This window comes from Hesperophylax consimilis, chromosome 3, assembly GCF_061612785.1.
Source record: "Hesperophylax consimilis isolate HC1 chromosome 3, BYU_Hcon_1.0, whole genome shotgun sequence".
NCBI lineage: Eukaryota > Metazoa > Arthropoda > Insecta > Trichoptera > Limnephilidae > Hesperophylax > Hesperophylax consimilis.
In genome coordinates, this window is record NC_142838.1 from 114741 (window position 1) to 141234 (window position 26494).

Genomic DNA, 26494 nt, shown 5'->3' on the forward strand with positions numbered 1-26494 from the left:
CTTATTCTAATATTCTAAATATGACATCTTATTTGGATGCTCAATTTCTCAAAAACCAAAAGTTTAATGCGGAAATTTGAGAGTTTTTACGGACGAAACCCGACTTTCAGCAATCGGCAACTTTGGATTGCGAAACAAAATGCTTACAAGGAAGAAGTAACGCAGAAAAAATCTTACTTTTGTTTGAACAAATTGAGTCAGAAAACGACCCTCGAAAACTGTGGCAAAATACAAAGACTTTGTCTGGGGAGAGAAACATCAAGGTAGATTCATATCTTGAAACGGATAGTCTCGCAACATATTATAGAAGTATAGTTGAAAAAATTCGGGCCTTCGGTGGGGTAGAATTGCCTTCTGTCGCACCACCAAGTACGCTTTCTAGTAATTTCACTACTTTTACAGCAGTAACGGAAGAAAATGTCATACGTGCTGTGATGTGAAGTCATGCCCAAACAAGCAATGCGCTCAAGACCCCATAACTTGCTTGGCTCCTAAAACATTGTCTTCTGCATATATCGCCTGTAATTACCGCAATTATCCAGAAGTCTCTAGTAAATCCATTGTACCGGGAACACTAAAAAATTACTCCGATACTAAAAACACAAAATCTTAATACTGACAATACAGGCCAATATCCAACCTACAATTCCTGTCAAAACTGCTTGAGACAATCGTTGTCAAACAATTGACTCCGCTCATTTGTTTGCCAAAAATCAATCGGTTTATCGACGGTTTCATTTAATGGAAACTGTTCTTTTGTGGGTAATTTCAACTTGATCATCAGGACGGAAGCAGGTGAGTTGGATTTGATATCTGTTCTTGATATGAGTGCGGCATTTGACACAGTAGATCATAGTATTTTATTAAGTGTGCTTGAAACCGAATTTAGCGTTCGAGGTGATCTCCAATGGATGATATCGCACCTGTCTGGACGAGTATCCTCAGTAACATTCAATAAATGTACATCACCTAAAACTCTCGTCGAGTTTGGAGTTCCCCAGTGTTCTGTCCTAGGCCCCATTCTCTTCATTCTAGACAAAGTCTTTCTCTTGATCGCAAATTTCAAAAGCTATGAGTTCTGGCTTTTTCCATCTAAGGCAGATAAAATCAATCAGGAGATACCTTTCCTCTGATAGAGCAAAATCACTTATTAATTCGTTCATCGTTTCACGTATGAACTATTGCAGTAGTGCATATGCCGGCCTACTTCAAAAACAAATCAGATAGATTAATAGAAACCAGTCAGTATTTAATGCTGCGGCGAGAATGATTTTTGGTGAATCTAAGTATTATCTTATAACCCCACTTTTAAGGAATCGCCTTCACTGGCTTTAATTCTCTGAAAGAATAGAGTTTAAGATCTGCTAATGACCTTCAAAGCAATGCGCTAAATATGTAAATGCCGTGTTGTTATTATTATTTTTGTGATTGTGTCCTACTCATCCTGCATGCTATTCGCGAATATGCCCAAACCGTTGCTATTTCACTCTTCAAAATTAATAATTCCATCAAGTCAATATATCATAGACATGTTGGTGAGGAATTTGTTTTCAGTTTTAATTCAAAACTAAAATTCAATATTAATTGTACGATATCGGAATTCATCGGGTCCATAGAAATAGCCAACACGTTCCTTTCAAACATAATTCAAAACTAAACGGACGGGTTGTTTCGGAGAATCTGAACAATTCATCAAATTTCAACGTTCATTTTCAAGTTCTGTGAAAGATTTTTTCAAGTTCTGTTTTTATTTCAGTTTTATCAAGCAACTAGCCTACACTGATATAATAACAGAACTTGAATAGGACTTTCACAGAACCCGAAAATGAACGTTGAAATTTTATGAATTGTTCAAATTCTCCGAAACAACCCGTCCTAAGAGAAATTTCGTACTAAAAATTAAAATTAATACGATAATTATGTAATGTACGAATTACAAAAAAAAACCTATACTTCATACATTTCTACAAACTTTTGGAAAACCTCGTACGTACGTAGATCGCTTCGGTTAACTGCTATGGGACGTAGGCTTCAGAGAGGTGCTACACGTTTCAACTTTGGTCCAAGTATCGGAAACAATTAGACACAGCCAGTTTAGGTAGCACTTTTAGACATTAAAAAATAACTCAGGGCTAATTGTAAGTGGAGTAAAAAATGATTAAGGAAAGTATTTTTATGTGTAAATAAAAAAGAAATCATAGACAGTTTTTCGTATTGAAATAAAGATACAATATTACTAATATTTTCGGAAAAAAGTGCGGTGGCATCTGCAAGTCGTATATTATTTATCAGTCACCCGTTTGCCACTAGTCTGTCGGCCAGTACTTTACCTCGACAGTTGGCCAAAACAATTGAGTGGGTTTTTTCGAGTTGCTAATAAAAGTATTTCAAAAGAAAAGAGCAATATTTTCTTGATAAATTAAATATAAAAGTGGGTTCATTTGTCATTACAGAGTCTGTAATCAGGCGGAGCTGGACTAAAATTCCAGCGCCTGTAGACTCATGTCTCTGAACGAAGTCTATTCTGACGAATATATTCTTGTGCTCCTTTGTAAGCAACAAGCAACAAGCAATAAGCAACAAAAGCAGCTCGCAGTATCGAACTAGCCCTGGCTTTACTTCAAACGATATGAGTGATACTGATAATGTTAAGTGTTGAAAAGGCAGATTAGGAGCCTGACCTTGGAGTAGTGAAGGTAGATCTATTACTTTCCCTTCCTTTTGGCTTGACAGTACTGGCAACTGGCGCATTAATAGGTATTATGCAACTAATTCTCTTACGCAATGTAGCGCCTAGTTATGAGACCGCAAACAATCGAAATAATCAAAATATCTCACTAGTAGAAACATCCATATCCAGAACTTCACCTACTGAAAGTCACTCCTTTTCATTTCGCGATTAAATTGTTCTCCGCTTCACTTGTTAGTTGTCCAGTCAAGATCGCTTGTAAACTTAGTTATTTATAGTGGTGTTGCATGAATCGCGTACTCAATGACTGCTACAGTCAACCCAATTTACTATTGCATCAACAAACTAAGGCATGGGTGACCAACCTGTTGGCTCCTCTGGTCAATACACACTGAAGAATAATAATTGTATGAGATAATTTAGAAAAAACTACTAGTAGGCGTACTAAACATAGTGGGATATAAGCTTAACGTTGAGCCTTTGAAAGAACTGCCAGAATGTCTGTTTTGATGATTGCAAAAAGTTCTCAGGAAGGTGGTTATCGGAAATTCTTGTTCTAATTACTCACTGTGTGCTGCTGCTTTGCTTTCAGAAAACTACGCAGAAAGTACAGAAACAGAAAACAGTAAATTTGAACTTAATACATTCACTTAGTACGCTGGTTGGACACACCTCAACTAAACACTAATTTTACAGTCAACCTAAATGTTTATCGTTGGACTGCAAATGGTGAAAACTGAAAACTTTTCATAGCATTCAGTTCCGAGCATTCGGGGTACCTGGAATGTCTGGAGTCTAGTGGTAGACTCTCCATTTCTCACCGTGGTCATTATTTACATGATCTGTTACTTCCCAACCACTCTATCCTCCATTTCCCCTCTCCGCTACCTTCGGCCCTTACTTTGGCCCTTACTTCGGCCTCACTACGATCATTGGGACTACGGCACCATTGGATGCCATTGAGTCCCATTGGGTCTAATAAAGTTACTCAAGTATTCAAAATTATGGCTTAGATATTATTGCCTTCCGCACTAACAATATTTTAGGATCATCTCTTAAAAATTCGAAAAGTAATGTACCGAACTCCAGTGACGAATGCAACGCTGTAAAGAACACGCAATCGTTCAAAAATAATAATTAAATACAGTCACAACTTACTAAACATCTCTAAGATAAAAACACTCGGTAAGTGATAATTATAATCCAACTCAGTTACATAAACAAAATAAGGTCATTAGCTCAATCTTTTAGAGCAGCTGGAAATTATTAAAAATTCTAATAATCCCAAACCTTCTTTGATAAATGAACAAAAAAGTATAAAAAATGCTTCCCACTCCTAGATATGTTCAAGCCGAGTTCAATTATTATAGAACATAAAAATATGAATGATGTAAATTATTAATTTGGAAAAAAAAATTAAATCTTTTTGTTTTCATTATAAGTAGATATAAATATGTAATACAAATATATTGTCTGTAGGTGGCTTCACCACAGTTTGATAATGCTTTCAGAGAGCGAAACAGCTGCATCTCGTAGTAATAATTACACAGCAGAACTCACTTATAAATAAATTGTTTTTTTGTAAATTTTATAATGATTTTATTGAATATATAAAACTAAAACAATTGTGAATTTATGAAAGTATCCTAACAACTAATACGACTCGCTAGATACAATCCCGTTTTACTTGCTGGACAGGATTTTAAAATTTATTTTGCAATACGAGGGCTTTTAGGACATTACGCTACAGTAGTCAACTAGTTGGAAACACATTTACTTAACTAACTAACTTTGCCTTTCTTTTAATATAGATTTTTTTCTATTTATTGCACCCACCAACACATTTTTATCTCTTTTCCTTGTATTTTTTGTACAATTTTAAGTCACTCTTACTATTGTTTGCTATAATGCCAATATAAATAAATTGCCTTGCACATCCCATGCACGTAGTTATTACTATTTTAATATTTATTGTTTATGTAAAAGACCAAGAGGGTGTAAATAATACTACCATTAAGGCAGGTAGGCAACAAATTGAATAAAAAACGGCAATGCGAGTTGTACTATCGATAGCGAGAAAGTCTTCAGGCAATTGGATAATAAGTGTTATTTAGTAAGTAGGTACATGTATGTAGGCATCAGAGAGACAATCATGCTATTTCATTTGTTTTGCTGTTTGGTAGTGAGACTCACACAGTTCAAGGCGAAAGAATTAAATTGTTATCCCAAATTGGACCTCGCGATTATTACGTGACATGCAACTTCTAAAGCCAAAACGAGTGGGCTACATCCTCCACTTGGAGTTCCGCCGCGAGGAGATCGACAAATCTAAATATCAACAAAACATAGACAACTAGTCGAAAGATAAAAACACGAGTTGCTTCGTGCACTTGGTGTAACATAACTAATGGTTGAAACTTATATTATGCTTATTCAGTTTCTTGTAGGAGTACAACTCGGCAGCTTAGCATGTGTGAAAGAATAGTGAGGAAATAAAACTCTTGGCCTTGAAGAAATACATTCACACTAACTACTATTTTTTCAAAGCAGGAACTGTCATACAACAAAAGATTTGGAATAATATTAAAACACGTGATTAATCGAACAAAGAGCGTTATAGAAAAGACAGCAACGAATACAGAAAAATATATTGAAAATTAAACGATATAATTTCGGTTGTGATTAAATAAAATTCAATAATTCTAATAGTTCATTTTTATTTATTTTTCGGAATGACTTTATTGAGTAAAACCTCAAATTGTAATATTTAATTATTGAAGACAATATTAGCGATTTCTAAACGAAAATCTGAAACAGAAAAATTATAAATTCCGTGTCCCGGAAAGACAAGGGTCCTGGGTTCGAGTCCTAGATGTGACCGTATCCTTTTCTGATTGTTCTGTTTCAGATTTTTGTTTAGAAATCGCTAATATTGTCATCAATAATCTAATAGTTCATTTATGCCGTTTTTCTTAAACGGTCAGCATAGTTACCTTCAAAGCAGTTGATCGTGGTTCTATTCTCGACCGTAGCGAATTTTGTATTAATATAATAATTTTGTTTTTTACTTCAATTTAAAAAAGTATTTTTATTTTATATCCCGTGATATTTGACAGGCCAGGAGGTCTAGCACGAACGATCGATAAATCTCTATGTCAATAAGATATTGAGTAAATTCATGATCTACAGTCATTAGAGAAAATGCACAAAGATGGAAGAGGAACCGGGCGTACCAAGAATCAAAAGGGGGCGAGAATATGCAAGACAAGCTAAGAACAGACAATAAGGATAAAGACAATGCAAAAAGAGCCAGGGCGTGCCAAGAAGAGCCAAGAAGGGGCGAGAAGAGCCAGAGCGAACCAAGAAGAACCAAGAAAGAGTCAAGAAGAGACAAGAAGAGCCAGATGGTGCAAGGCGATACAAGAAAAGGCAATTAGAATCGAAAAGAGCAAAGGCAAACCTGGGAAGAGCCAAGAAGGGTCGAGAAGATGCAAGATGATGAAATATGATTCAAGGCGACACAAAATGAGCCAAGAAAAATCAAGGAAAATAGCAAAAATAGTCAAGAAGAGCTAAGAAGAATGCAAAAAAGCCAAGAGGAAGAGACAAAAAGAACCAAGAAGAGACGAGTAGGAACAGGAAGAAATATGAAGAGCCAAGAAAGAGCTAGGAAGAGGCAACAAGAAGAAATACATACAGAAAAAAAGGCCCAATCAAATCCTTTCTTCGTGCCCCATCCTGAATTCCAAAACTGGTTTATTAGGTTGCCATGTACACCGCTCGATTGAACTCCAACCTCCTTCCTGTCCTCAGAGAATGTATCCTAAAAAATCAGAGACCCAAGACCAGACCGGTCGCACCGGGACAGGATTGCTCCCGGTTTCAGTAGTACAATCGTATCGTATCGTGACATCTCACCTTACCAACCCCAAAAGTATAAAGGAAGTATGTCGAAGTGGTTTCTTTTTATTCATATAGGAAAACAGCTTTCAATTTTCTACTAAAAGTACTATATGTATCAAGAAATATGTCGGAATCCCCAGGTTTTGGTTTTGATTAAACAATTCGCATATTCTTCTGATTGGATCTCTGACACCAGTATTCGTACACGGCCATCTATGAGGAATAAGTCGTTAAACCTAATTCTGGGTGGTATTTGAAAGAATATTAGCTTGAGTAAGTCAATTCGATAACGTTATTGCAGACTTTATACATTGTCATGGGATCAAGGTATGTTCACCGGTTAGAGAGAATGGAGATGTTATATTTCGATAGCTTATTTATAAACCTCTATTTAAGTGGGTTCATTCTGAAAATGAGTTGCTACAGGAATTTCCTTTGTATGCTTTCAATATCTTCTTTATAGATAGTGGAGTCAATGTGGAGAAGTAGTATCAAGGTTGAGAACGGACCAGCGTATAGAAAAAGAGAGGGCAGGTTTCAGGTTTTCGAAATTCACGGCTGTTTCTGATAACAAAGCCTAGCATGCAGTTAGGTTCATAATGTGTCATGTTACTGCTGCCACTACCTAGAATTTACACGTAAACTTTACATTTCTTTTTGACTAATTTAAGTTTGTATAACATAGGAGTAGGCATATTCTTATTTTTGTACAACAGGTTTATACCTACAAATAATTACTGTATGCATTTACTATTTACTTGCTGTTATAATAATATGTCAAATGGATATGGTTATAATATGTATTTTTACTGTTACTATTGTGAACTTACAATCTTCAGAATATTATATTTTTATGAACTATTTATGAAAAAGCCCAATGGGCGTATTAATAAATAATATTCTCAATGTGCGCATCGAAATGAAGTTTGTAATCAAAAAGTACGCCTCTATGTCTCTTTTTAAGTATACGCGCGTTCAAGTGAATAGTTTCCAATATTATTATAATTGTGTATGACGGCGTTGTGATCTTTAGTAAAGCTTATTTGCTTACATTTGTTGCAGCTTAGATACATTTTATTTTCATTGCAAGTCATTAGTAGTTGAAGTTATAAAATAATACAATCACAAATAGTGGGTTTTATTATTGTTGTACGTAAATTGGATTGGACTTAATATCATTGACATAGCTTAGTATATAATTTTAAATTATACGCGCGTTCGAGTGAATAGTTTCCAATAATATTATAATTGTGTATGACGGAGTTGTGATCTTTAGTAAAGCTTATTTGCTTACATTCGTTGCAGCTTAGATACATTTTATTTTCATTGCAAGTTATTAGTAGTTGAAGGTATAAAATAATACAATCACAAATAGTGGGTTTTATTATTGTTGTACGTAAATTGGATTAGACTTAATATCGTTGACATAACTTAGTATATATTTTTTATTGAAATAATACTTTGGCTTTTTCATGTGTACAATATAACAATGTAAGCATAAATTTATCAATAGAAGTGTACATAAGTTTGAATAAAATTAATTGTTTACAATGTTGCAATGTCATTGGTAATGAATAAAGTTAATTCTCTAACCATATTTTAAACAACAAAAATCTAGCAACAAAATCCATCTATTTTAAATTCCATCGGTTTAAATTCCTTCTTCCTATTTCTGGCCTCCGTGGTTGAGGAGTTACTGGTTATTGGAGTTATTGGTTAAGATCCGGAGGTCGCGGGCTCAAACCCCGGAGTGTGGAAGTTAATTTTCTTTGAACAATTTGTGTTATTTCATTCATTTAAAATAATGTGTACAAGGTGGTAGATACTTTTAATATCGTTCATAATAGAAACGTGGCTTTAGCCGTATTTGATTACCAGATTTTAATGGCCAGACTTTCCTCTTCTCCACCTCCTTCCACTCCCCACCACTTTGGTCTCACAATATGCTCAATCGGACGAGGCCAAAGTCTCACTGGCTCCAGACGTTTAGGAACAGTTGTGACTAAACCATATATTCTAAAATCACTACACCATATATTCTAAGACCACATGCGATCAAAAAATGGATAACTACAGATATTTTAGAGTTAATAAAAAAAAGGGATTTATTGTTTCGAAGATGGAAAAATTCTCCTTGTAATAAAACTTATGAAAATGAATACAGGTACATGCGAAATAATGTCAACAAATTAATTACTAAAAGAAAAAATTGTTATTTTAAAGATAAATTCAAACATAGTTTCAATAATACTAAGCAAACATGGGATGAAATAAATAAATTGTTGGGAAGAAAAACTAAAAGTAATTGTGATGAAGTCATCTCACGATATGTGTTAAAGGAACAGACGGTGGAAAATGTAACAAACCAATATGTAAATTATTTCTCAGATAGTATAAGCCAAATGTTACACAGATGTGATTTTAAGGCATCCAATGTTAATCAAATAGAATTACCTCACAGTATGTATTTACCAAAGGCAACTCTCACTGAGATAAAAAATATTGTTAAGAAAATGAAAAATTCAAAATCCTTGGGAATGGACAACATAAGAATGTACGACATAAAAAGACATATAGATATTTTAGGACCTATTATAACGCACTTAGTTAATAGACTTATTATAGAAGCTGAATTGCCAAATGATCTTAAATGTGCTATTATTAGACCTATATACAAAGGAGGAAAGCACTCAGAAATAGGAAACTATCGACCTATCAGTATAATGCCTGCACTTGAAAAAATTTTTGAAAAATATATTTCCTTAAAATTAAATAAATACCTAGAAAAATTTGACATTATAGACCAAAAACAATATGGCTTTCAAAAGAAAAAAAGCACAGAGCATTTATTACAGGATTTTTCAAATTATATTAATAATGAATTAAACCATAAAAGACATGTTTTAGTACTATTTATAGATAACTCCAAAGCGTTTGATACAATTGACCCACAAAAATTATTAAAAATCTTAGAAGCAATTGGAATTAGAGGTAACCTACTTAATTTGCTTAAAAATTATTTATCTAATAGACATATATGTGTAAAAATATTAGAAAAAATGAGTGGGAGGAAAAAAATCTGTGCTGGAGTCCCGCAGGGGTCGATTTTGGGTCCAACCCTTTATATTATATTTGTATCAATAATGAAAAAATTATTTAAATATGTAAGACACTTTGTATATGCTGACGACACTGCTCTTGTCATATCTGATGAACAATTATCCATTGCGATTAAATATATGCAACATGACTTTACGTCCCTGATAAAATGGTCACATGACGCAGGTCTAATCATTAATACCAAGAAAACTAAATTGATGCACATACGGTCTCCACATGCTTCATTTCAGATCATGCCTAAAATAATTTCACATAACTTTATATGTATTCATCAAAACATTCTACAGCCATGTATGTGTGAAAGTATTGAACTGGTAAATGAATACGTTTATTTGGGGGTGACTGTTGATTGTCATTTCAAGTGGGATTCACAAATAAACAAAACTTGCAAGCGGCTGAGAGCGATAGTGGGTAGGATATACAAACTAAAATGTTTCGTTCCGGTGAATATTTTAAAAATTATTTACCTATCTCTCGCAGAATCAACTTTACGGTATGGTTTAACTACTTGGGGTCACTCTTGTAAAACTAATTTAAACCACCTGCAATCAGTACAAAATTCTATGGTGAAATTATTAGCTCAAAAACATATTTTTTCACAGAGACGAAACATTTCATTGTTGTATCGAAATTTAACAATATTACCGGTGCAGGCCTTATTATGGTACAAAATATTGATCCAACATATATCTGAGTCTGATTATAAAAGGAAAGTGCAACATGAATATAATACAAGGTTTACAAAGAATGACGGAATGCTTGTTCCAAAATATAATAATAAATACGGACGGCGAACCCTAGAATTTAACGTGCCAAAAATGCTTAACATGTTACCCATTAATATAAAAAATTGCGATTCCACAAATAGATTGAGATATATGCTGAAACAATGGTTACTAAATAGAGATAGTTTATATTAATTTAGTTGTGTTAATTGTATGGTTATAGTAATAATATTATGTGTGTATGTATGTAATTGATCATTAACATCCTGTTGACAAACTGCTTTATTGAAGTTTAACGGGATTGTAACTTGAAAACCAATAAAAAAAAAAAAAAAAAAAACTTGTTTATCAAAACCCGGATAAACATTATTACGTTCCTCGATGGCGGAAGATAGCTGACATCTTTACCTAAACCAAAATCTATCTTTCTAACTCTCAACTAAAAGTTGCTATTTTGTAACTATTTAGTTTTCTTATTATTTACACAAAATTGTAACAACCGATTTGTGCAAGAAATCAAAAACTTACTTTTATTGAACTCTAACTATTTTCGATGTAACTTGCGCACTAAAGACTGTATTTATTGTTATGTGAAATAAACTTCACATAACAATACAATATATTAAATATTTACCAAGTTGTTCGGAACGAGTGCAAACAAACTTTTTTAGTATTTACAAATTTACCTCAATCGTTCAAGTTAACCGCATATCCCGAGACCCTTTAAATTTATCTCTAAGCCCTACCAACAGTACTTAGGAATTCATTTAGTCAAAGTAGCCTTGCATCATCCCATGAACGCCTGCCTGAGCAGTCAGCTAAAGACTTGCAGTTTCCAAATGGGCGTTGGACATTGCAAGCTTGTCTGGAAAGTCAGCTAAAGGAGGACACGTAACACAGCTCAATTCCCGAAAACTCAATCATGATCATTTTGATTTAGGCCGTGAATCCCGGTTTCTATATATCCACACGCGTTAAATATGTATGAGGTCTCAGGCAAGCAGGTAGGTTGGAAATAATTGTCAATGGGGTATACCAAAATTTAATATGTACAGTGCTTTTATTAATAATAACTAAACTTTTGTCGCATTCGTTGTTGAGACAACTCACTTGTTTCAAAATATGGTGATATTCCACCGGAGGCTCTAAAAAGGTGAACACTGTCCCAGTTTTCACTGCTCAGTCTCTAATACATCTGCCTTCCAGATGATGTTTACGCAAGGACTATTTAAAAATAGTATGTCAGATTTCGGTTTGAGATCTGAGTTAAAATACAATATATATCCAATGTTTCTGGCTTTCACCTTTTAAGATTGTACCAGGCCATCATTTCAAATGGAGAGAAGGGAGGCGAATTTACATTGAATTTTAATTAAGCCAACCAAAACCATTATTTTGATGGGATAGCCCCTTTTTTATCGAGGCATAATAGTTGCTCTGTTAAAAATATTCAAGATCGGACAAACATGAGAGGTGGGCCAATTTTTTTCTGGGGATTGGTGTAAGCATCTTCTATGTATATAAAGACTGCAAAGCTTATTTCCACACTTCAATGACTATGTTATCTTGACTAGATTTTGTTCCGAAATCCAAATTTATTTTTTTTATGGTTTTTAAATAGATACATTGTTACATACTATGTCCAAACACAATTCTTATAAATGTATTATTTAAAATAAGTTTTTTAGTGTACTTTATAAATTATTTAATGTTATACCATTATATAATTATAATAAAATATAAACTAATGTAAATTAAAATTTGTTTATGTTTTCCTATAATTTTATTTCCTCTTCTTTTTTTTTCTCGTGTTCTCCAAATATCTGCATTGCCCTGTACATCATTTGACTCACTTTGGATTAAGATATTATTTAAGATATACAGAGAAGCTGATGGGAGGCTCTCCAGTAAATGGTGCCCTCCAGAGAAGAAGAGAGTCCTTGTAATTTAGCCTTTGACCGCCCATTCGAGAGACATAAGTTGACAAAGGGATGTATGTTTTGAATTTAGAATTTGATGAAATGTAGATATTTTTTTAATGGAGAAATTGGCGACTGACCCCATTAGAAATTCAAATAAGATTTGTATACGACCCTCGGCTTTTATACCTGGAGACTTGATACAAAGATTCTTGATGTTTGATCAGAATTCCCAAGCTCAAATGGACGAATAGTTTTTGTTGCTTGGTTTTTTGGGCATACACTTTTATGTGACCCACAGGAATGAACGGAGTAGAAATTAGTTGAGGAGATTTACAAAGCTCTGCTTGGGATTGAAGAAGAAACTTGGTGAAATTTAGTATGACGGATACACTGACAAATTTTTACCATCTCCAGTTAGTGTCAGTGTCAGGAGTGCATCTGGAGTTTTTCCAAGGTATCAAGTAGGGACCTATAGAGGGACCTCAGAAATAGGCCCATTCTTCGCGAAGTCTCTAAAACTAGAAGTGTAGTGTAGAAATTGAAAGTTAGGTAAGAACGTTTATAAATATTTGGTAAATCGTTTCTAGATGACCAAAGTGGAGATGAATTCTCTTGGAGCAACACACAAAACTTCTCTTTTGACGGAAAACAGAATAAAATTAGTTTAGAATTAAGAGGTTAACTTATCATACATATACGAACGTCTAGCGATCTTTCATTTGAAAGTCAAACTATCTCCGCAATTCTAATTATAAAAAAAGAATTATTACCTTATGAAAACATTATTTAAAAACTCACGTGGTTATGGTCAAATCGTTGAATGCATAGATCTGGCGTCCACCAATAGCGGGTAAAAGAAATCCAGTTTGGTGGTAAAATCATGGAACATGGAGGTTGCCGCTCCAAAATAGGTGCATTATCATATCTGGAATGAAAATATGCAAATATTACTTTAAAATGTTATTTCGGTAATGTAAACAACTTAACTTTGGCTTTTACGAATTCTAAAAAGCTGTATTTTACACACGATCTTTTGAAAATTCTCAATGAATTAAAAACTTAATAGTTTACATGACATACTCGTAGTACATAAACAATACAGCTAATGATTTTACTACGTTTATAAGAGTGTAAAGTACCTATATTATATTCATTCTTACACAACTATATCTGTAATTGACCTCTGTTGTGTGTATGGTCACTTGACAAAAACTTACACCAATGGCGGCTTATCTTTCTAATCATTATGCTCGCCTCCTTCGCAGTGTCAACATATTTATCAAATTATATTGCAATCGCGGGAAAGAGGCGGCACCGCCACACAATAAGAGTCAGTTCATGTAGAGATATTAATACACCACGAGTATTGCACAGTGCACAGCGCTCACACAGTGCACTGTGTCAATACGCCTTACAGAACACTCACAATCAGCATTTGAGCAAACAAATAAGACCACATCACTTCACTGACGACACTCTGAAATCCTGTGCACCTACGATCTACTTGTTATACTTATAGAACAAAGTTGAATAAAATAGTTGAGGGTATTGTCCAAAGTCACTAGTGCCTTGGACTATGGAAACAAAGCTTTAGCTGTGTCCTTAGATCTATCAAAGGCATTTGATACGGTTTCCCATGGATTACTCCTCAAAAAATGATCTTCTCTTGACATTCACAGTACAGCGCTAGGCTGGTTCACATCCTTTCTAAGTGAAAGGATGTGAACGCAACAGGTAGAGATAAATAATAATTTAAACAATAACCAATCTCTTTTGGGGTAACATTGTTAGTTGCGTAGACGACACTGCTTTAATATTTGAGGATAAAACCTGGAGAGATGCTTTTAACAAATGTGACTTAGGATTAAGAGCAGTAAAGAGTTGGCTGAATAATAACATCTTAATATGGAATACAATAAAAACTAAATATGTGACATTTAGTTTTAATATGTGACTCATAATCTAATTATACATAATTGTCTGCAGAATTGTAATTGCCACCTCTTGGAAAGTGTAGACTGTATCAAGGTGTAAAGATGGAATGACCATGTCTATATGTAAACAAAGAATATCAGGAGACTTACATTTATTTTTACAGAACTTTGACTCATATTGGACGATGAGAAATTATTTATTTATTTATTTGGTACAACATTTTTTACATTTTAAGTTTTCCAGTAATGTAGGCCTCACTGGGTGGCTTGCCCGTGCTGAGGCCTTCATTTTATAATATGAAAATATAATCTACATAATACATTTAAAGAGAAAATAATACATTTAAAATTAAAAATACATAATAATATATTTAAAATTAAAAAATAATACATTGAAAATAATCTTGTGTGTTTGTGAGTGATGTGTGTTTATATTGGTTTTGTGTGTTACGTGTAGGTTTTATCTTATTAAAAGTATATATATTTTTATTAAAAGTCTATTTTGTCTATTTTGCTTTAGTCCAATCTTAACTTTCTTATAACATAGTATGCTGGGGACCATGTCTAAATTCCAATGTTGAACCACTAAATATTACTCAAAAATTAATCTGAAAGGTTATGTACAAAAAAAATCTGTTATCCATCCAACTCATCTATAATTAATGTAACGATATGTGTATAAAACAGCTATATATCACTCTAATACTTTTTATCAATATAAACAAAGAACACAACAAACAGAAATAGAAGGATTTATGCTTGCCATTCAGGATAGAGTCATTAATACTAAAATTATAGAAAGCATATAATCAAAGATACAAATCAAATAGATGATTTGTGTAGAAAATGTTTGGTTTTTCCGGAAACTATAGGACATATTATATCGGGATGTTCTATATTAGCACCGTCTGAGTATACATTTAGGCACAATCAAGTTTTAAAAATAATTCACCAAAGTTTGGTAATTAAACATAACTTGATTGACTGCCGTAATATAGTACCATATTATGAATACGAACCAAATTCATTTTTAGAAAACGAATTTTATAAAATATATTATGATAAAACTATACTAACAGACCGAACGATTAGTCATAATAGACCCGATATGGTTTTACATGACAAAATTTAAAAAATAACTTATATCATTGATGTTGCTATTCCAAATTCCTGTAACATTCAAAAATCTGTTAATGAAAAATAAGAAAATACACAGATTTAGGAAACGAAATAAAAAGAATTTGGCATTCTCAGACTATAAAAATATTACCATTCGTTATTTCGGCTACTGGCATTATACCTAGCTTTCTCATTAAAAATTTAGGCGTATTAGATCTATCAAAAAATTTATATATAAAGATGCAAAAGTCGGTCATTTGAATACATGTAGGATAGCGAAAGATTTTTTAAATATTTATTTTGAGGGATCAGTAGGATTAATAGACCCTGTTAGAAGTTCTACCGAGCCGAACCCTCTGATATGAAAATATCTGGAGTCGGTGAATTTTTTTTCCCATTTGATCTCTGGTGAGTTGACGTGTTGTTGTTCTTGTATTGTTTTGTATTTATTTTACTTATATAATGCACTTGGATAGTTTTGATTGACTAGCTGATCATTTGTGGAAAAGTGAGTGGAAGGGTTTAGTTTTTCCTATGGGGAAGATTTAACCCGGACAACAAAATCGGAAGCATAAAAAAAAACACCCTATCATAATAGAAATTCCTCCTTTTTCTATTAATTTTAGTTATAAGTTTCTACATATGTAAATATATATTTTATTAGATAGTAGTTATAGGCCTTAGTCGTAGGTCACTAGATCTAAGTCTCAGACGTAAGTCACTAGTTTTAAGTCAGTAGTTCTAGTATTAACTATTTAAGAAATATATTTGTACAGTGCCTCTGACGTGATTTCTCACAAAAACGGCGCTATATAAATTAGCCAAATATCTTTTTCGATTTTATTTACAAAAAAATACAAGAACAACACGTCAACTCACCAGAGATCAAATGGAAAAATAATTCACCGACTCCAGATATTTTCATATCAGAGGGTTCGGCTCGGTAGAACTTCTAACAGGGTCTATTAATCCTACTGATCCCTCAACATAAATATTTCAAAAATCTTTCGTTATCCAACATGTATTTAAAATGACTGATTTTTGCATTTTTATATATAAATTTTTTGATAGATCTAATACGCCTAAATTTTAAATGAGAAAGCTAGGTATAATGCCAATAGCCGAAATAACGAATGGTAATATTTTCTTAGTCTGAGAATGCCAAATTCTTTTTATCTCATTTATTTTTACAGTCTGAGAATGCCAAATTCTTTTTATTTCATTTTTATTATTATTATTATTATCTTATAATTATCCCAGAGTGGTCTTTCAAATTGTTTTTTCATTAATTGCGCTTAACATATGTGTGCGCTAGGCCATCGTTGTATTATGTAGTTATAATGAAATACCGTTTGTATTAGAATTTAGTGAAGCTTTTAATTAAACTGATATTACTAAAATAAAATGGCTATTGGTGGCAAAAACCCACCCATGAAGGTAAAGTAGACGTATACACGATTCAGACATTATGGTTAAAATTTGGTATACTTACTATTACATTTTATTGGAAATAATATATGGTATCCAATTATATAATAATAATAATAGTGTTTATTTCAGTTGAACAGAGCCGTGAGCGCAACACTTTGCAATATAAAAACATACATCTATATAAATTATAATAAATTGAATAAGTACGGACAAGAGTGTTTTCTGATCTCCGATAGGCTGACTCGTCCCGGCCACACTGTGGCACATCAACCCAAAACCCATATTGATCAAACCCGCGAACCCTGTGAGATAAATGCGTAGTTATTTATTTATTTATTTTCACATATACGGTACAACATGTGCCATTCACATACTAAATTACAGAGAATAGTACAGCAACATAAGGAATGCAACAATATAAATGTAAGTATAATGGTATAATCAGTAAATAGTAGTAAGGTTAAAAGTATGAAAAAATGAGATATAAATAAAATATAAGTAGCAATCTGTAGTATAGTATTAAGTCAAAGTAAGAAATTATATGTAATAATATACAATAAAGTAGTATAAGCAAGAATGAAGTGCTTATTAAATGTCTGAAAGGCAATAAGAGTTTGTAAAAAATAAAATATTTTTGTTTTAGAAAGGTATATACTATTAGAAAATGAAAAGAATAAAATATATACTATTATAATATGAAAAGGAAACAAAAGTAATAAATGGGAGAATCGCGTGTATAATAATAATGTGCGACACTGCTTGACAGTCCGATAAAGTTTTACATAGTACCTATGATGACTTTGATATACAGGGTGTATCGGCACGTACCCGACAAACTTTAACCAGCTATTCCTTAGCACATTTGGAGTAAAAAATGTTATGGGCACTTTGCTGTCCGGTAACATTTTTTTTAAATAAAAAAAATATTATTCATTTTTTCACCACATGTCACCAATGTTTTATCCTTTGTCAATGTTTGAAAACCAATCTGGCAATATTTTGTTCGAGTTTCGTTGACTAATGTACGTACGTACCTACGTTGGCCCGCTTTTGCAATCACAACGAAATGGCACGGCACCATTCGTCTCATTTTTAACTATTATTATTTAGTGTGTACAAAAGAGCGAGGACACTTTTTGACACACTTGCTAATAACAGCTGTTGAACACGAGATTCAATGCAAATGACAATGACGGAGTGTGGATTTTTTATTTATTTTTTTGTTTTTAATGGAAAAAAAATGTTACCGGACAGCGAAGCGCTCATAACATTTTTTACTCCAAATGTGCTGAGGAATAGCTGGTTAAAGTTTGTCGTGTACTTGCCGATACACCCTGTATAATGCACTGATATCAGCTTCTACCTATCGAGTACTAGTAGTTTTTAATCTTAAGTACATAAACATTATGATGGTATGGTATTATTCGACAATTTTTGTTTTATGCATCTTTTATATGATAATAGACAATCAGCGTGATCGATGTTGGAATATTCATTGCCTAATCTGTGCAAGCGATGGATTATTGAATTTTGTTCTGCGTTAGTTCCAGTATTGTTGCAATAATAAGGTGACTTGAGTCTAGTTGGTCTACAGGGAACATGGTAGTTTATCAACGAAGTTAATTCAGGGGAGTCAAACCGGTGATTGATTATTTTAAATAAATAAATTAGATCATTAAGTATTCTTATATGTTTTAACAATAAGGGATGCATTAATTGTAATAATGAATCGTAATCAATGTCGTCAGAGGGAATTCCTAATTTGAAGTTAATTGTTCTGAGAAATTTGTGTTGGATTCTTTCAATGGAGTTTGCATGGTTTTTGTAGGAAGTGTTCCATATAGACGAATTATATTCTAATTGACTTCTGACTAGAGTTGTATAAAGTAATTTTAATGTATGGATATTTTTGAAATCTTTAGATATTCTAGTAATGAATCCCAACATTTTCATTGCTTTACTAGTAATAACATTAATGTGATTAGTAAATGATAATTTACTATCAAAGATTATACCGAGGTCCCTCATTTCAGGTACAGATAATAAAATGTGGTTGTTCAGTTTATAACTATATTTGATGGGTTTTTTTATTCTGAAAAAACTCATAATTTGACATTTTTTAATATTGAGTGTAAGTTTGTTAATGGAACACCACTCTGCAATTTTTTTGAAATTGGATTGTAGGGACAAACAGTCATTGATATTTTTAATGATTTTAAATATTTTCATATCATCAGCAAATAATAATATGTGAATATCAGAGAAAATAGAAGTGACATCGTTTATAAACAGTATAAATCTACTAATCTCCGTCGAATCTAATGACGACCCGCTAGTTCCCGAAGATGAACATCATAAAGCTCTGTCCATTAGTGTGCCATTTCAGGAAACTCCTTCATTGACAAATGCGAAAAGAAAATTTTTTCTATATAATCGTGGAGACTACGATTCAATTAATTTCGCCCTTGAACAAGCTGACTGGGCTTCCATTTTTTCTACCTCTCAAATAGAACCAGCGCTTGACGGTTTCTATACGTTTTTGAAATACCTCATAAATCTTCATATTCCTCATAAACTTTCGTGGAACTCGAAATATCCTCCTTGGTACAGTGCTGCCCTTATTAAGGTAACTAAGGAAAAATCAAAATACTTTAGCAAATATAAAAAACACAAGAACCAGGGTGACTATGACGCATTTTCCCTGCTTCGTAAACGGCACAAAGACTTATGTCGGAAAAGCAAATCCCGTAATATTGAAAACAGTATTTCCTCAAACCCTTAAAACTTCTGGAGCCAGGTCAAATCTTCTAACGCATCCCAAGGTGTCCCAAAATGTATGTATTTTGGAGAGCTGAAAGCCAATAATGGAACGGAAATTGCAAATTTATTTTCAAAATATTTCAGTTCAGTTTTCAGTAAACCCTCCGATCCACTTACCCTTAATCCAACTGACGTCGGGAACCATACATCCAATATAAGCAATATTGAGGTGACACGAGAAATTTTCTTGAAATACCTTAAGGAAATTGATACTCGCAAAGGTGCCGGTCCTGACAAAATACCTTCAATATTTATCAAACAATGTGCACACAATCTAGCCTTACCCCTTTCTTTAATTTTCAATCGTTTCCTAACCGATTGCACTGTCCCTGTTATATGGAAATCTGCTTATGTGTCTCCTATCTTCAAAAATGGTAAAAAAACAGACGTTAAAAACTACAGGCCAATCTCCAAACTTTGTATATTTAACAAAATTTTTTTTTAAATAGTCTATGACCAACTATATTCTGCTCTTAAGCCCAGCCTGAATACGACCCAACACGGTTTCATTAGTGGTAAATCTACAACCACAAATCTTTTAACCTTCACAGAGTACCTGCAGGATAATTTGGATAACAGAATACAAGTGGACACTGTCTATACTGACTATAGTAAGGCGTTTGACAAGGTCGATCACTCAATCTTGTTGAACAAGCTTTTAAAGCAAGGCTGCCCAACCCCAGGCCCGCGGGCCACAATGTGGCCCGCGAACGAATTATAAGTGGCCCGCGTGAACCATTTTCAAAAAACCCGCCAATCCGCCAATTTGAAAAAGTGTCGCGGGCCCGCGGTAAAACAAACAATGCAGCTTGCATATAATATTTTTTGCGTCCGAAATGGAATCTTGTAGCCACCCCCCCCCCCCATGGAATTCAAAATTGTTGTAGGGAATCACATATGATGTTTTTGGGTGAGCGGAATTTTTTCTCAGCGAAGTTCCGTAACTACCCCCCCCCCCCCATGGATTTCAAATATTTTGTGGGGAGCACTCATTTAGAATTTTTTTGTGGGGAAATGTTTTCATAGAAATTCTCTAACAACCCCCCCCCCCCATGGAAACAGGAACCGTCGGGTATTCAGTAGCCCGCCAGTGATTCAAAATCGTTAATTTCGCCCAACTGTTAAAAAGGTTGGGCAGCCTTGTTTTAAAGATTGGTATTCACGGTAATCTTTATCGTTGGCTCTCTTCTTATATCTCCAACCGTAGTCAAATAGTAGTGGTTGCTGGATTTAAATCCGACTCTGTTGCTGTTACATCGGGAGTTCCTCAAGGCAGCCTGTTAGGACCATAACTATTTAATATCTATATCAATGATATAGGCCACTGCTTTTTATACTTGCAGACCATCCTATATGCAGATGACATGAAAATCTTCTCACCTATAAACTCAATCGAAGACTGTCACAAGCTGCAAAAGGACTTACAACGTTTAAACGCGTATGTTAATGCCCATTGTCTGGAATTAAATATATCCAAATGCTTCATCGTACGCTTTACTAGAAACAAAAACATATTTATACACGAATACTCAATTAATCATCAACCTTTATCTACCAAATCAGAAATTAAGGACCTTGGGGTTATACTTGATAGTAAACTGAATTTCAATAAACATATTGACCACGTAGTCACTAACGCATCTTCTATGCTGGGTTTCATAATCCGTTCCTGTAAGCAATTCAAAGATATTACTACCTTCAAAACACTTTATTTCTCATACGTTCGTAGTTTCCTTGAATACGCATCACAAGTGTGGAACCCAGGCTATGCAATACATAAAAATAGAATTGAAAGTGTTCAAAATAGATTTCTAAGATTTTTATTTATTTCCGCTCTTTTCGATCTCATATTAGTAATGAAGACTCTGCAAAGTTCTTCAATATAAAGACCTTAACTTTCCGAAGAAATATAGCAGATTCGGTAATGTTATTTAAAATTACACACAATTTAATCGATAGTCCTGATCTTCTTCAACGCCTATTATTCCATGTTCCCAATCGCAACAGCAGACAGTCGCTTACTTTTAATCTCCCTCATTGTAAGACCAATTCCAAACAAAACTCATTTATCTACAGATCCACACATTTATTTAACTTAAATTATTACCATATTGACATTTTTAACTCTACTTTACGCGACATAAAACAAAAACTCTATAATCAACAAAACTCAAACTAGAAGTTCAATTCCTATATATTCCTGTCCTTAATCCTTGTCCTATATTTCCTCCTCCTCCCCCCTCACCCTCCTTTATTTTAATATTTTGACATCTCTATGACATTGTACACCTTACCATTAACTATTCATCAGTGGAAAGTTCATAATTGGCATAATTTACTATTTTATTATTGTATCATTGTATAATTAAAGATTTGCTGTCAACTTTTCCTAAAATGTATAAATAAATAAATAAGTATAAATAATATTGGTCCAAGTGTGAACCCTGAGGCACACCGCTAGTGGCTTCGAATTCGTAAGACAAGTGTTCTTTGATACATACAGTCAGTATACGTTTTGATAAGTAATCCTTAATCCAGTGTAATAGTTTACCACTTATTCCAAGTTTTGACAATTTATTTATAAAGATTTTATGACAAACCTTGTCGAACGCTTTACTAAAATCCGTATAAATTGTGTCGACTTGTTGCCTGTTAGCGAGAGCACATGAGATAAAGTTTTCGTATAGTGTAAGATTAGTTAGAGTAGATCGGCCAGAGACAAAACCGTGTTGAAATGAAGAAATTTTAAATTTTACACAAGAACATATTTTATGAAGAATTAACTTTTCAAAAACTTTCGGTATCGACGATTGTATGCATATCGGTCTGTAATTTTCAACAATTTTATACTGTACTCGGAGTGTGTTCATGACGCCTTATGTGTGCCATGTCCATAGTTCGCAAGTTAGTGTAAAAGCTCACGCGGTATGACTGGAATTGTTGCTTCTTCACCCGGGGACTCCACTGAATCTCCTGGCGAGGAAGTTGGCTCGCACGCTTAGTACTGTTGCCGGATCCCGACAACGTGTCCCCAAAAAGATTATTTTGCTGCAGATTTTGAGAACGCCTCCGCTGACACATACAGGCCGAAGGCGGTTCTAGCGGCTAGCGGTGAGGATTAAGCACTGACCGGAGGGCAGTGAGCCAGGCTGGTCTAAGACGATAATTCAGGTCAAGGTCATCTCAGGACAAACTCTATATGAAAGTGTACAGGTACCCAAAGGAATGGTAGCAAATTTCGGAACAAAAAATGTTATTATTTCTTGTACTAATACCATAACCCGATAGGGGTGCCATAGTCCCACTAGCTCCGGGCAGTTGACACTTATATATTTTTTTATGTGAGAGATTATTTTTTCCACTAGCCTTACACAGGAGGCTGTTAGGAAAATAATTTCCCTCACGAAATTAAAAGACATGGATGGAAAATAATTTCCCTCTATATCATCTTTTGGGATGCTATGTAGAGGGTATTTTTTAAGGAAAAGAAGGAGAAGAAGTTCTGGGAAGCTTATAGGTATGAGGGTTGGGTAGGAATTTAGTAATCAGTGTATCCACGAGTGACGGAGATACGACTATATCCCTCCCACAGCGGCGCAAGGCGATGGGTCGAGAGAACAGTTGGTACTGCATTAAAATCTCGACGTCTCTTAACTGCCTGGAGCCAGTGAGACTGCGGCATACTTGATTGGGGAATGCTGTGAGGGTGAAGTAGTGGGGAAGGAGTTCAGGCAGAAGAAGTGAGATCTAATCACCAAACATGGATAAAGTACTTTCAAGCGAAGTTTCGACTCTGAATGGTGGTCTTTCACCAGTGCGATGCTGAAGGTATCGACCACTAACCTTTGGCAAATATACCGGGTTACCTTATTTTTAATTAATAAATGGTGAAATAACATAATTAATGTTTAAAAAAAATTACTTCCACACGCCGAGATTTGAACCCAAGACCTCCTGATTCCTAGCCAATGACGCTAACCACTCAACCACTTTTCTGTTTTGAAAATAAAAATGATCTAATAAGATAATATTATCAATTAAGATAGCAGATGCGTTACGTTGGACCATGGCCGGCCCTGAAACAGACGGCACCTGGCGCAAGTATAAATTTGACGTCCCTTGTAAAAACAAGGTAGGTGATCACTGCTATCAATAATATTCGTATGATTTGTATTTTCAGGACTGTGAATGGAGGAGCCTGCTGCTGCAGAGCAATCGGAGCGGTTTTCACGGTCCTCAGCAATGAGGCAACGACTCGACAAGAAGAAGAAGCAACCTAATTTGCGTTGGACTGATGGTCGTCAAGTATCGGCAGCTTTCCATGCAGCGCAAGACTGTGAGTGGAGCCTACTTCTTCGCAGCAATTGTAGTGGGTTTCACTATCTTCAGAAATGACGTCCATCGGACGACAAGTAATCAACGTAATATTATATTAGATTACTGTGCTCGATGGGTTCAAATCGATTCTGGCGGAACATTCAGGAGTGGAAGATAATATCAGTATCGCCCTGTGCAAGACCACCATTCAGAATAGACACGTTGCTTCCCCATTTCCTTTCCCTCCCGACTACTTTCAGCCTCAGCACGCACTCCACTAGAGGATGCCATAGTTTCACTGGCTCCAGACGATTGGGAGCAGTTGGGATACCATACAAAGAAAGTTCACATAAACATGACGATTTCGATAATTTTACTGTATAAAATACCAGTTGTTTCACGAACTTTCATTTTCCATCGACTAATACACGATAAGCTTTGGGCGGTGGCTGAACTCGCAACTTTAAAAAACATCATCATTTCCGATAAATGGAGATAAACTGTATCTATATAATGTGAAAATATTGCAAATATATTATTTAATTGCATTATAAACTCCAGCATACAATGATATAACGCATGTTTCTCTTTTGGTGTATTACGAATAAGCTGGATGAAAATATCAGGATATCTTTGAACCTTCCATATACAAACATACTTATGTAGTGACACAGTGATAAGAGTCAATTTAACTCGGCCAAAATGTAGTGGGTAAAATCCAAAAAAAAGAAAGATTGTGTAGAATATGTCATTGACACTAACAACATACAACAGATACAACAGCGATTAATTAGAGTTAGTTATACAAAGACCTTAGTGACTCGACGGCCGGCATAGTCCAGTGGTAACGCATTGGACTGCCATTCCGAAGGTCGCGGGTTCGAACCCGGCGTGCGCAAATAAATTTTATTTGATTAATTTGTGTTATTTCACAATTAATTAATTAAAATAATATATAGTATATTTGCGGCACGTTCCAGAGTGGAAGATACTACCAGTATCGCCCTGGTGTAAGACCACCATTCAGAATTGAAACGTTGCTCCAAATGGCTTTAGCCGTGTTTAGTGACTAGATCTGAATAGCCAGGTACTTCCCCACCTTCCTCTTTCCCTTCCCCACTTACCTTCAGCCTCACAACATCCCCCAATTGGGGATGCCATAGTCTCACTGGCTCCAGACGGGAGCAGTTGGGACTCTTGTGAGGTATTCACTATAAAAAATTTAAAAAAAGTGGAAATAAGCTAAATTAATCAAATTTCCCTGGTATAGATGCTCTACTCTGGTTCCAGTATTGGAATACAGAAGACATTCCATGACTTAAAAAATGTTAATAATAAAAAATCATTTTCTTCTTGTATGCTGTTAAATCTTATATCTGTAATAGCTGGTGTGTACATGGCGTTGTAAATGGTTTGAGGTAAAGTTTTGAGGCCTTTTTAATATATAAAATTCCGAATGACAATATTTTGATGTATCTTAATAAGGTTAACCCAGCGTTAGCAATGTAAACTCCCAAAAATATGTTTTTTACTACCAGATTACAAAAAATTGACTTTTCTCTACTTTCTATAAATATAATATGCATGTATTTTATCTATAAACCTTCGGGAAGACATTTTATAAATGATGACAAAAACCCTACCAACATCCGTTGCGTAGTTTAAAAGAACTAGGCGCACAACAGACAGACACAGATAGCGACTTTGTTTTTAACTAATTATTAGAGAGATTTTGTTTTGCCTCATAATTTCATCTGTTAAATATATGCATTGTCAAAACTATCTGAAATGCCAATTTAAAGAAGAACTGAAATGTTAAAATTTAGCGGGAAGGCGCGGGCGTCATTACGTAAAATTCTGGAATTGTGGTGTCGGGTAGCCATGAGTAAGTTGTAAAATTTGCTGTCAACGAAGGATATGAAAATGAAGAACACACTTGGAAAACTTTTTTTAAAAAGCTACCGATGGTAAGGCACATAGTGTTAAAACCTGATTATTAACAATAATATTTTATCATACTAAAACCAATTTAAAACAGTTGCCTATTTTCAAAACACGTCAGGCATTTTGATTTAAATTGTGAACGTGTAGAAGGGTTGTGACTGTGTAGGTGTATTGCAGTACATAATCCTACTGGCAGAAGCGATTCATTATGAATGCGAAGTGAGGTGGAGGAGGATGATGTGTGATGTGTGAAGCGTGAGGCGGGATGGTGTGAGTGCCCAGTGTCCCACAATATGATTGCTGGGCTGTCTGAGTGGAACCCGTAGCACAAACATACGTACGACTGGTGACCCGCCGCACGTTGGTGTGAAATACATGGAAACATGGTCGATGAGTATTATTATGACTTTCATATTTTAGGATTTTGATTCTACTATGGATGCAGTATTTGAAGGCTATTTCTTTAATTTTGATGCACGTTGTGGGTATTTGTCCAAATACGTTTAGTGTAATACGAGGCATATCCAGAAATTAAGTGTACTGAGGCTCTCACGACCGAATGAATTTTAT

At 34.4% G+C, this 26494-nt stretch overlaps 1 protein-coding gene across 5 annotated transcripts in view; it reads right to left on the minus strand.

The window, feature by feature from the left end:
• Nucleotides 1–26494, minus strand: part of ken (zinc finger and BTB domain-containing ken and barbie protein) — a 110638-nt gene that overhangs the window by 26677 nt on the left and 57467 nt on the right. For all 5 annotated transcript variants that reach the window (XM_089647035.1, XM_089647034.1, XM_089647027.1 and 2 more), the window contains exon 3: nucleotides 13158–13284. The gene's annotated coding sequence lies outside the window, so the exon portion shown is untranslated. The remainder of the gene's footprint in view (nucleotides 1–13157; nucleotides 13285–26494) is intronic.